This window comes from Panthera pardus, unplaced genomic scaffold (assembly GCF_024362965.1).
Source record: "Panthera pardus isolate Hobbes unplaced genomic scaffold, ASM2436296v1 HiC_scaffold_8, whole genome shotgun sequence".
Classification (NCBI taxonomy): Eukaryota; Metazoa; Chordata; class Mammalia; order Carnivora; family Felidae; genus Panthera; species Panthera pardus.
This window is the reverse complement of record NW_026527013.1, coordinates 93,728,862-93,742,007: the sequence shown is the minus strand read 5'-3', so window position 1 is coordinate 93,742,007 and position 13,146 is coordinate 93,728,862. Positions and strand designations below refer to the sequence as shown.

Sequence of the window (13,146 nt, the reverse complement as noted above, 5' to 3'; positions counted from 1 at the left end):
GCGCAGGCGCAGGCGCTGAGGGGCTTGCCTTACTGGTAGGTGGGAAAGAGTGACTTCTGTTTAGGCGTAAAGCAACGAAAAACACTGAGAAAATGTCGAGGGGCACTGTGGCAAAGGACAATCGGGTGCACAGTGGATACCTCAGGAATGAATACTTTGCATGGGAAGGGACTGGAGACTGAAAGGCCGTGAAGGAATTTTTCCGCTAACTGAGGAAACCAAAGGTACCAGTCTTCACTCGGTGAAGCGGAGTGGAAAAAACAAAACACACACACACGAGAAGAACCACCAACAGACAATAAAACCAAACGCGTAAAAGACAGAAATTGAGCGGCGAAAGAAGAGGCCGAAAGGCTGTTCGTTCATTGACGAGTTGAGTAATCTCTAGTAAAAGCCCGGAGACAATGCATTTAAAACTTGGGACACAAGTGTCAGGACCTGAGGTCTGTAACAATTTCATTGTGTGTAGTGGGGAAGGGAATTTGTCTTCAACCGTTTTTGAGACAGTAGCTTCTTGGAGGTGTGTAGACAGGGGGCTTTCTCCACCTCCTGTCTGAAGCGTGCCGTTGGGAGAATTAGCATACTTTTTCTCTGCCGGGACAGGACCTGCAGAGAGTGGCCAGATCTCAGCCGCTTCACTCACCTCCTCTCCCCATGGCCTTCTGTAATTTAAAAAAAAAAAAAAAAAAAAAAATCTACAGCCAAGTTAGGCGACCCTGCACCACGCTGCTAGTCGTACAGTAATCTTTCTTAACCACTCCGGCTCTTTATTTCTGAAATCCTTTTCATACTTCTACCCCTCATTTATGAAAGTGATTATTTGGAAATACAAAATGTGAAGAAAGAAAAAAGCCCTCTCTGTTGCTCTTTTGCTATTGAACCTCACTCTGCCCCGCTAGTCAATAAAGTTGGGATTGTTGTTTCACCTGTGATTAATTAATCAGAACATTAGGTTGTTAGTATGTAGAAACTTAGCTTAATCTTGATAATTTTTGCTGCCATTTGGATTACTGTCTTCACTGGGTCTTTCTGTTCTGTCAGACCAGTGTGAAGCCCAATCTATTTATTTTCTAAATTTTTTTTTCTTGTTAATGGACACAAGCCAAAATGATTTCTTTCCCATAATATATACACAGGAAAATGATAACAGCAAATAAAAACAAATGAGAAAATGATATTAAAACATCCTAAAATACAGAGGAACGTTCTGTACTATAAGCAAAGGAGAAAGCGTATTTTGTTTGAACAAAACATGGTCAGAGCCTGAGATATTTATTACAGCTCTGGTTATCAGATAGTAAAAGAAACATGAAACTAGAAACTGCCCCCTTAAAAATGTGCAGATAAAATGAACATGAGGTGAAATGACCCAAGGCATTATCCAGACCTGATGCAGAAGTCATTATTGGACAAAAAAATTACTACCTCTGCCATTGAGAAGACAAAACACCTTACCCATTGCTGCTAAGAAGATAAAAGTATAGGAAAAACATTAAACTTAGTGGCATTAGAAAATTTGGCATAATAGGCATGATAGTCCCAAATGAGCCATTGGCATAACTCACAATTTGATTTCAAAAAAATCTTTAATATAAGCTAGAGTTATTCTAACAAATTTTAATAAGCATTTCATTTTGAAATAAATTTAAATTTGCAAAAAGTTATAAAATAGCCCAAAGACCTTTCATATTACCATTTACTCAGCTTGCCCTAATGTTAGCCATTTGTCAAAACTATGGAATTTATGTTGGTACAATATGATAGACTTTACTTGATCTCTTTACTTTTTCAACTACAACCTTTTTCTGTTCCAGAATATAATCTTGGACACCACATTACATTCAATCTGATAAATATTTTAGCGTAGCTATTATTTTAAGTGTAAAATGAACAAATATATAATTAACAAATCTAACATTTTATGATTTTGTACTGTTTAATTTTGTCAGCAGACTAAAATGAGAACTAACTTGATTATTTGCTTTATAGTTTATCTAAATTGATCTTTTGCCCTCTCACCTTCTATTAATTAGATTCCTACCTTTTGTCTATCATGCTTTTGGTTCTTTCCAAGAGAAGTCAACATAGCTAAGTTAAAGGGTCTATATGTGAAACTGCAAAGATAGAGTCTGTCATCAATTTTATACCACTCTCTAGGGTATTCACTAATTTCCTGGAAATGCCAGCCTCTTCTCTATACCAAAAACTAATTTCCCAGGATACATAAGGGAACTCCTAATGTGGTGTTTTCTCCTCCAACAGGCCTCTTTATTTCCCTCTTTTTTTCCTCTCATATCAAAACTTAGCAAGCCTACAGCTTATTTCCTGAGGATATTTCCAAGGACAGCCTAGCCATTCTGACAAAATAATTGTGTCAAGATGTTTCTAGGTGAAATTGGCATAAAGTTACTCCTACTAAAGATATGTACTCAATGGCTTCCGGTTACTTCATTGAGGAGAAATAACTCCATTGCTGGAATTTTCAGGTACCATGGCAAGTCGATGGAAGAGGTTTTTGGTGGATGGGCAGATCTTCCAGATCTACTTAAGGCAGATGCTTCCTGTGATATCAATCACAGGCCTAAACCAGGATGGACTTGGAGCTAGATGGGAAAGAAGGAGGCTAAGCATGTAAATAAATAAATCTGTTTCTTATTTTTTTTTAATTAAAAAATTCTTTTTCATGTTTATTTTTGAGAGAGAGAGAGAGAGACAGAGCATGAGCAGGCAAGGGGCAAAGAGAGAGGAAGACACAGAATCCAAAGCAGGCTCCAGACTCTGAGCTGTCAGCACAGATTCTGACATGGAGCTCGAACTCCCAAACCGTGAGATCATGATCTGAGCTGAAATCAGACGCTTAACTGACTGAGCTACCCAGGCGCCTCAAGCCTGTTTCTTTTTATAATAACTACTCAGATTTGCAGGAAATTTCATATATAACACATAATTGAAAATATAGTTCTATATTATACTATAGTACTACAAAAATAAACAATTTTACATTATTCATCTCATTTCTCTCTATTAATAATAGTTACTCAGGAGGTGAATAGCTTATCCCAGAATTTGCTATGAATTAACTTTCTGATACTCCATCATCTACAGTTTTTTTTTTTAGCATCTACAGTTTTTATGAATATTATGCTAGCAAGAAGTAATCATTAGATTAGATTTACTAGTACTTACTAATAAAATGTTTTCTCTCTGCATTTCCTTTTCCAGAGTCACCCCAAGGACAAAGTGTTGAAATAATAGTTTGTTTTTAGTATTCTTAACCTTCCCTTTTTGCACTCCTCCCCCCCCCCCCCCCTCCACTGCCGACACTATAATTACTTTTTACTACAGGTACTAAGTACCCTTCTGCTATCCTCTCGCAGTACCCGTGAAAACTGGATCTCAGACATGAATATGATACCTGCATTTTACAACCTGACATGATTTTAACCCAATGTGTTAATTCTCTCAGGGCCTCTGCTTTTAGTTTTTTATCTCTATTTGTGGAATGAACAAAAGGCCCTAACTTCTACTAAAACAATTTAAAGCTTTACTGTGGGAGATCCTCCAGTGGGGGAATATATGGAAAGAGTAAGGCTTCAGTATAACAGAAGGTGGCAGCTTATATTGCTTCTATAAGATTCATTCTAAACTTAATTATTTTAATGATTCTATAGTGAAATTGTTATCAGGCTTCACTAGTTTTCATGTACAGAGGAAATAATTTAACCCAAAGGTCTTTTTCACTGTAATCCTTTATCCATATGATCTCCAGAGGTGTTTTATTCCCTCTTAAACACAATGCATTTGATCATATCACTGTTTTCAAGATCCCCTTATGATCTTAGAATGACTGCTATTGTTCCAGACATCATATCCATGTTCCAGGTGGGAACACTTATAAAATTTCTTTCTTGGAAGTTCCATGCTTATGTCTCATTGCTACCTCTATCTTGAAAAGCTCTTTTTTTAATTTTTTTTTTATTTTTAATAAGGTGGTTACTTTGTCATCTCCAGCTGTTTAGATGTATATGTCTTATTCTTTTTAGTATTTCCTAACAGGGTCCATTTGGCCCAGGCCTCAGACTCAATATATGCACCCTGCATTTGTTAATTTATTCTTAAGAAATATGGTGGCTATATTGCTAACTCCTATGACATATGAATCACCTGAAGTGGGGCACAGAGTTATTCTTGTTATCCTCATAACATAAATTATTTTAGTTTCATGCCATTAAAAATATTGTTACTCTGAGAACAATTATTAATTGGGGTCTGAAACTCAGTGATTAAATCAAGTTCTCCTAGGTAATAAGGGCAAATATATTGAACAAATGAGAGCCATATACCAGTTAAGGTTCATCTTTCTAGATTAAAATGTAGTATTGTCAAACTGAGGGCCTCTGGCCATGTAATTATTGCCCTGAAACAAAACCCATGTGAAGAAAAATAGATTTATTGCCTTTCTTCCTAGGGATTTATAGTTTGTTCCTTCTTTCATTCACATAACAATTACTGAATTCCAAATTTATCCCACATACTCATCTGTGGGCTGGAACACTGCCATGGTTACTGGAATAACTGAGCAAGAATAAGCAGAGTAGTTGTATTAATGAAAGCAAGAAGTAAATACTAATATTTCTGATACCTGAATTCATAGTGAATGGAGAAACTTATTCCTATTGAACATGATTTTGCTTTGTTCTTAATGCACCCTGTTTTTAATTTGAAGAATGTTATTGAAAGGTTATTTTCTTAGAAATATTTATAGAAATCCTAAGAAATGGTTGAATCATGTTTTTAAGACCCCCAGTGTCAACCACCTGTACTAGAAGGATAAAAGTATTTTAAGGGGCTTCCACTATACTATGAGTCATTGATTGCTCTCTTTTTAATACTTTCTTGTAATCATCTACATGTATAAGAATGGCCGTGGAATTATCAGAAGGACCTTTGATAATACTGCTTCCTGCTTATCCAAAACAAGAGCACTCATACAGCAGGAAATTCAGTAATATATTCAAGATTCTCATTTATCTAACACATTTTCTTTGTTGCTTGTTACTGATACTTGCTGAACAATATACACTTAATAGTAAAATAGAATTCTTAGATAATTTGAATAATAATACAAAATAAGGAAACAAATATTTATATTAACATACTCATGTATTATTTTAAGTCTTTATTACTACCTCATCATAAATTAATCATCTAGAATATTCTCTTGTAGGAGGAAGTATTGTAAGAACATGTAAGTCATTGTCCTATTGTTACCGAAACCTAAGTTCAGCTGCCCATCAGTTGAAAGGCCAATACTCAAGATATGAGTTTTGATTGGAAAGGAATATGAGTTTCATTCAGGAGGCCAGCCACCTGGGAAGAAGGTGGACTCTTGTCCAAAGGCCAGCTCCTAGGTTTCTACCTGGCCCAGAGTTTTAAATGGGTTTAATCAGTTAAGGGAGTATAGTGGTCTGTGACACTTCTTGATTACATGCAGACTCGATGATGCCAGCTACAGAGTTATCTTGGTACTCGGAAATTTTGCAGGAAATTCTGGTTTTTTGGTGTCCAGGACTGATTGTGCAAGAAGGTCTGGTTCCTAGGTAGCAGACGGTGGTTGGGCAAGAGCACTCTTATTTTTACAAAGGAGGGGAAGGTCTATAGATTCACAGAGGTCAGTAAAGTCATTTGTGTGACTTTAAGCAGAAAAAAACATTTTGCTAAAAGATTGCTGGGCTAAACACAAAGCCAAGGTGGCTTCAAGCAGACATGCTGGCCTCAGTGGCCTGGGAAAGTTTTGGCTCCTTATTCCCCGAGGCCAGTGTTCTGCAAATATCAAAGAAAGCAAATTAGTTCTGTTACAGATGAAGGGCCATAAGTCAGCAGGCAAAGAGTGTGTTAACTTGAAGCAAGTTAGCCCTTAAGACCAGCTGGAGTGCTGTTACACTATACGTGTGTGTTAGACTATCACTCCACACGTGGTAAGCTACAGCTTTTTCTGAAATGGAATAGCATTTGTGCACATTGCACCCATTCTATAGCCTACATAAACACATGGCAGAGACTGTACTCTGAGAAGGTGAACAACACATAACTTATTAGAGGACATGGTTGTGTGTGTAGAAATGAAGTGTATTAAGAACCTATTTTGTTTAAGCGTTGTATAGAACATAAAAAATATATAGTTTTTTAATCTTTCTAAAGGGCCATAGACACCTCTAAAGAGACAATTTTAAAACATTAAGTCCAATAGTTCTGGTTGGACTTTAAATTCATTCATCTAATTCATTCATTTAACTAAATTCATTCATTTAAATTCATTGATTCATTTAATCTGTCTTTTCCAACAGCGCTAAATTTCTCATTTGATTACTGCAGAGCTCCCAGAAATTTCAGTATTCATTTCTGATACCTATTTCCCTATCTCCCTTTCACTCTTCAACCTACTAGAACTTTATTTATGTTCTTAGTATTTCAGTAAAATTGCACTCACTGGGCCCTTTTCTCAGTTCATATTTTATGTGATCTGGAAATGGCTATTAGTGAGGCAATTACAGTTATTGGATATTTTCCCAATTTTAATGACCAAACTGACAAGAGAGAAAAAAATGAAGATATCAAAAGGTAATATAGAACTTTTGATTTTATATAATTATTTTATGTAATTATTAGTAAGAAAAATTAGGCTCAAACCCCAATGTGTAACAAAACTGAGTGGAAAGCAACCCACTTTGGCAATTATACCTAAGCATTGGCCCCCCTGACCTAACAGAATGCTAAAAAAGTTTCTGATGAGTCAAAATGAGGTGGCAATAGTTGAACAATGGAAAGGATGAGTCTGTATCTAGGGCAAGTACAAGTTCTTGGGAGCCTTTTAGGGTAGAATTGGTTTAAGACTTATATGTGAGTGGTTTTTTTTTTTTTTAATTTTACATTGAACAACTCTAAGCACAAGACCTAACAAAACACATTTTTTTTTTTTTTTTTGCTTCCCATTATCTCTTTAAATCTTTCCAGTAGTGGGAGTTTTCCTCCACTATTAAATTAGAGTTCCAGGATTCATTTTCTACTCACTCTTAGATAATAAACATTCCTTAAAAACATTTTCAGGGCCCAAACAGTCTGGATTCAGAAATTAGAGTGTTGGTTCTTGTATAATAATCAAAACTCTGCATTTATTTCAAAGTTACAGTTTTCCTCCTTCTTTCAGCTAGTGCTGATCTTAGGTGCCATTTTGCTGACCTTGACTTCAGGCCATTCTAAATTTGGATCATGAGACAGAGGAAGAAAAGATAATAAGAATATACTTACTTGAACTTGGCATTGGTGGGCTAGATTTGAGTTCCTGGGTTTGGCAGGTATTTAAAGCTAACTCTTTCATGGATGCTTTTATGAAGATGGTAGAAGAGTCCTACCACTGAGGTCTCTCACCTCTTGTTCCCTAGTAGATAAATCTGTGTTTGAACACTTCTTTGATATTCTTTCCTATGAGAATCCTATTCTAGATCCTATCCTTGTGGATGGGCCCCTTGATCCCTTTCAGTAGGTCTATTGAACTGAATCCAGGGTGAGCTCTTCTTCATATATGGCCCACCTCCAGTCATGGGAAACCCTCACATAGACTTTACCTTGGCAAATTAGAGTGCAGGCCAATATCCAAACAATAGAAACTCTTCTCCTTTAGCACCATAGCAATTGGTGAGCCAATTTCTTGACTTCTTGATTTCTCTGGACAGGAATCAGACTACTCATTATGCCTCACCACTGTAGGAGTAAAGTAGTGTGCTCTCTCAGTAGGCTTCTTGGAGGCCTCTGCACATCCAAATGAAAGTGAGGAAAGTGAACAGGCATTCCCTGTTCTCTGCCCATTGGGGATGGAAGACCTCAGAGGTCCAAGAGTTTTGTGACCATTTTCTTCAAAATATGAATTTGTTCACTATATTGTACACTTGAAACTAATATACCATTGTGCATTAATTATACTGGAATTAATAATAAAGGAAAAGAAATCTGAATTTGAGTCTGACATCTTACTTTAGTATGAAGTGTCCGACTTCTTACTACTTCTTGATGTGTCAGCTATAACTTGTCAATGTCCTCAGATATTTCTTTTTTGGGAAATAATAAATTTAATATGAATTGAATCAACCAAAACACGAACACATTATTTTCTTTTTTCTCTACATGAACTTTTGTCATTATTTTATTTTATTTTATTTTATTTTATTTTATTTTATTTTATTTTATGTATGTATTTATTTTTAATTTATATCCAAGTTAGTTAGCATATAGTGCAACAATGATTTCAGGAATAGATTCCAGTGATTCATCCCCTATGTATAACCCCAGTGCTCATCCTTACAAGTGTCTTCCCTAATGCCCTTTACCCATTTAGGCCATCCCCTCACCCACAACCCTTCAGGCAACCCTCAGTTTGTTCTCTGTATTTAAGAGTCTCTTATGTTTTGTCCCCCTCCCTGTTTTTATATTGTTTTGCTTCCCTTCCCTTATGTTCATCTGTTTTGTATCTTAAAGTCCTCATAGGAGTGAAGTCATAAGATATTTGTATTTCTCTGACTTATTTTGCTTAGCATAATACCCTATAGTTCCATCCATGTAGTTGCAAATGGCAAGATTTCATTCTTTCTGATTGCCAAGTAATACTCCTGTATACCACCTCTTCTTTATCCATTCATCCATTGATGGACATTTGGGCTCTTTCCATACTTTGGCTATTGTTGATAGTGCTGCTATAAACATTGGGGTGCATGTGTCCCTTCGAAACAGCATACATACACCAAACATAACAGCATTATCCCTTGGATTAATACCTAGTAGCGCAATTGCTGGATCATAGGGCAGTTCTATTTTTAACCTTTTGAGGAACCTCCATACTGTTTTCCAGAGTGGCTGTGCCAGTTTGAATACCCACCATTTCTCTGCATCCTTGCCAACATCTGTTGTTGTCTGAGTTGTTCATGTTAGCCATTCGGATAGGTGTCAGGTGGTATCCCACTGTGATAATGATTTGTATTTCCCTGATGATGAGTCATGTTGAGCATTTTTTCATGTGTGGGTTAGCCATCTGGATGTCTTTGGAGAACTGTCTGTTCATGTCTTTTGCCCATTTCTTCACTGGATTGTTTGTTTTTTGGGTTTGAGTTTGATAAGTTCTCTATAGATTTTGGATGCTAACCCTTTATCTGATATGTCATTTGCAAATATCTTCTGCCATTCTGTTGGTTGCCTTTTAGTTTTGCTGATTGCTTCCTTTGCTGAGCAGAAGCTTTTTATTTTGATGAGGTCCCAATAGTTTATTTTTGGTTTTGTTTCCCTTGCCTCCAGAGATATGTTGAGTAAGAAGTTGCTGCGGCCAAGGTCAAACAGGTTTTTACCTGCTTTCTCCTCTAGGATTTTGATGGCTTCCTGTCTTAGGTTTACGTGGTCTTTCATCCATTTTGAGTTTATTTTTGTGTATGGTGTAAGAAAGTGGTCCAGGTTCATTCTTCTGCATGTCACTGTCCAGTTTTCCCAGCACCACTTGCTGAGGAGACTGTCCTTATTCCACTGGATATTCTTTCCTGCTTTGTCAAAGATTAGTTGGCCATATGTTTGTGGGGCCATTTCTGGCTTCTCTATTCTGTTTGATTGATCTGAGCCAGATCCCATCACATTTTGTAAGTCTTAAGTACATCCAACTTCACTTCATGTCTTTTTAAATAGGGCCATGATTGGGGTTGAGGTGAATCACTGTCTTCTTTCTCACGGTATTTTCGTGAAGGGCATGACTGGTAATTTCATACCATGTCTATTCAGCTGTAACTATGGTTTCTAGAATTTCTTTCCCTTTAGTAGTTTCAATTTAGAGTTGGCCATTAAAGATATTGCATGAGGGGCACCTGGGTGGCTCAGTCGGTTGGGTGTCTGACTGGCTCAGGTCATGATCTCACGGTTCGTGAGTTTGAGCCCCGCTTTGGGCTCTGTGCTGACAGCTTGGAGCCTGGAGTGTGCTTCGGATTCTGTGTCTCCCTCTCTCTGCTCCTCCCCCATTCACGCTCTGCCTCTCTCTCTCTCCCAAAAATAAATAAAGCATAAAAAAAAATTTGCATGAGATTTGGAAGGGGGCAGCAACAGCCATTATACTCAGAAGGTTGATGCAGGGCTCCAGGCAACATTGCTTGATACATGCTTGCATACTTGCACATTTGTGAAATTGTGTGTGTGTGTGTGTGTGTGTGTGTGTGTGTGGCTACGGATGTGCTGGTTCACCATGTTCACATGGATTAGCACCCAGTCCCATGGTTTCTCTAGCTCCCATGAGATCTCCTTCAGCTTTTCCAGTTCCTGGGCATGGATAGCAAGATGGTCAAAGACAGCAACTTCTTCTGCAGGTCCAAGGAGCTTCCTTGGAGTTTGACATAAGTGACCAGCATAGGTTCCAGTTTGTACTTATGGAAGAAAAATGCATTCTTACTTCACCCTACTGTCTGTCCAGCTTTTATTCCTGACTCTCTGACCTACTGACTCACAATGACTTTAGAACCTCCCCCTCACCTCCCCCAGACACAAAGGCAATTACCTTCCACAGAGTTTTTCACACCTCTTTTTGTGGTCCATTGTAATTGCCTTTTCTCTAATCTTGCAACTATTTGCATTCTGATCTTTCATTCCTCACCTTCTCTCACAATTGTGTAAATTCTAAAACCTATAGTAAATCTCTTATTCCACAGTGTTCTGTTTTCCCAATTGAAATGCAGCTAACATATTGCCTATTTATAGAAAGGATCACAAGAGATACCCTTAGTTATATACCTCAGTGGGAGAGCTCAAAAAACCCAAGGTAAAAGATGTCCCTTGGACATGGCAAATAAGATGTCTGTTTAGCTTGGCAAGGGAGACCAGGAAGGCCACTGCATAGCCTACACCAAGGAATGCCAAAATATCTTAAATATAACAAGGAAATTAAAAAGGAATCCAGAAGTTTTTAGACCTACCTTATATGTATTTATGTTCTCAATGAAATAAAGTTAAAAAGACTAACTCTTAAATGTGCCCTTTTCTTTACATATGTTTTAAATTCTCTAATAACTTAATCTCTATTCTCTGCTTTCACGTAATTGTAGATGCAAAAGAAAGGAAAAAGAAAAGCCAGAAGGCAAGATGCTAAGAAGTGCCTAACTTTATTTTCCAAAGTTCTAAACTTGTGCATGCTCCCACTTAAAGTCTGTGTGAACATATACACTAAGTTTTCATTCCATTTAAGGCCATTCAAGGATCCCTGTCTTGGTTATTAGCATCATCATTCATGTAACTGATAAAGCCAAAACCCTCAGTCAATCTTGTTTCCAACTCTTCCTGGCTTCTCACATCCAAACCATCAGTGAATCTGACCAAACTTAAATATTTCCAAGTTCCAATAACCTCTCACCACCTTTACTCTTACACTTACTTACCTTCTTCTTGTACTGTAGTAAAAGCCTCTTAGTTGATAACCCTGCTTCTACTCTTGACCCCTTTGGTCCATGCTCTACAGAGTGGTCTGTGGGAGCCTTTGAACATATAAATTAGATAATTTTCTTTTCTATCTTAAAATTTGCCAGCATCTGCCAATTGCAACTAGGATAAAATCCACAGTTTTAAGGTCCCACATGTCCTGGCCTCTGGCAATTTGTCTATGATGCTCTCTTGAACACATTAAGTGTGTACCCATTTTGCTAGCTATTCCCTCTGCTTGGCATGTTCTAACACATGCCAAGTGTCTTATCTTGTCTTATCTTCTTGGCCAACTGTTACCAACTTCAGCCCCAACATAAAATGTCATCTTTTCAGAGATCTCTTCTGGAACCACTATGTCTAAGATAGTGACCTATAAGTCACTTTGTATTTTAAATTTTTATAAATCTTGCCACTGTCTGCAATAATCCCTATTATTTGTATAGTTGTTAATTTATTGTCTGTCTCTCTCCCCTAGGGCCTTGTCTACTTGTTTGCCAGTGCAACCCCATAACCTAGCTCAGTACCTGGCAAGAAGTGCTTATCAAGTATTTTTGAATGAAGTGGTGATTTTCCTTTATAAAAAAAAATATGAAATTTGTTTATATTGTTATAATTACATTCCTAGTTTTTAGAACATGTTCTTATAGAAACTTACAGAAACCTGTACATATTTACTGTGAAGACTTATATTGCCTGCCTGTAATGGGAATCTGGATTGTTTAGAATCACAGTGATTAGAAATAACAAGAATATGCAGTTCCCTTTTCCAACTGCTGTCTAAATGCCTCCTGTACCAGCATATCATTCTTCCTATAACTGTCCCCTTCAGGAAGCTGGTCCATCATTATGGGAAACATGTAAACCCCTGAACCCTAAAACTGTCCTTTGGCTTTTCTGCCCTTAAATTTACCATGGTGTTGCCTGGCCCACAATTATCCCCAATTAGTCATACTTTGTTTTTTATTGGCTGTGTTTTTGATGATGTCCAATCCACTTTAGGTCTTTTAAATGGTAACTCCCCCCAAAAAAACGAAATCTAGGGGGCTGAATGTGCTATGTTACTCAGGGATTCTAGCAAAAAATTAACATCAGATATGAATTTGAAAACATTATTTCCTCTAATCTCAAAAAGACTAAGCATCAAATCGTTCTCTATCTCTACCCAGCATAGTTTAGAGGAACCCAATAGTCATAGTCTGTAAAATAGTTCCAGGAAGCTTCTCTGTATCTATTATCTCAGAATTCACAGATAGATCTAGATCTAGATCCCAATCACCTCTAACAAAATCCACCACATCTAATAGGGAAACTCTAAAATACAGTGCTCTATTCTTATTAGTATAATACAGATAAACATTTTAATTAATTACTTAATTGTATAGGGAAGTCATAATTACTAGATTTGTTAACATTTGTAGTCTATCTCTTCTTGAAAATTGGCCTACACATAAGAGAAAGGATTCTTTTTTTTTTTCTTTCTTTTTTTTTTTGGTCACTTGGGGCTATCATTTGGTCTCCTAAATTCAAGTGTAGGTCTAAACAAACACACTTTCTGAAACCAGAAAGGCTATGTGCAGCTACATAATAAAAAGCTACAGAAGCAAGAAAGAGAAAAGGTGGTAAGAAAGGGCATACAGGGAAACTGTCAGAGAA

General features: G+C 37.1%; 1 protein-coding gene across 10 annotated transcripts in view; it reads left to right on the top strand.

Annotated features, from left to right (window-relative positions):
- Positions 1-5: 5 nt before the first annotated feature.
- The window catches only part of FAM237B (family with sequence similarity 237 member B), a 167,725-nt gene continuing 154,584 nt past the window's right edge, over positions 6-13,146 (top strand). For 9 of the 10 annotated variants that reach the window (XR_008420543.1, XR_008420540.1, XR_002078321.2 and 6 more), the window contains exon 1: positions 6-443. The gene's annotated coding sequence lies outside the window, so the exon portion shown is untranslated. Of the gene's footprint in view, positions 5,006-13,146 lie in introns of all 10 variants that reach the window. The other variant, XR_008420538.1, reaches the window with a different exon arrangement.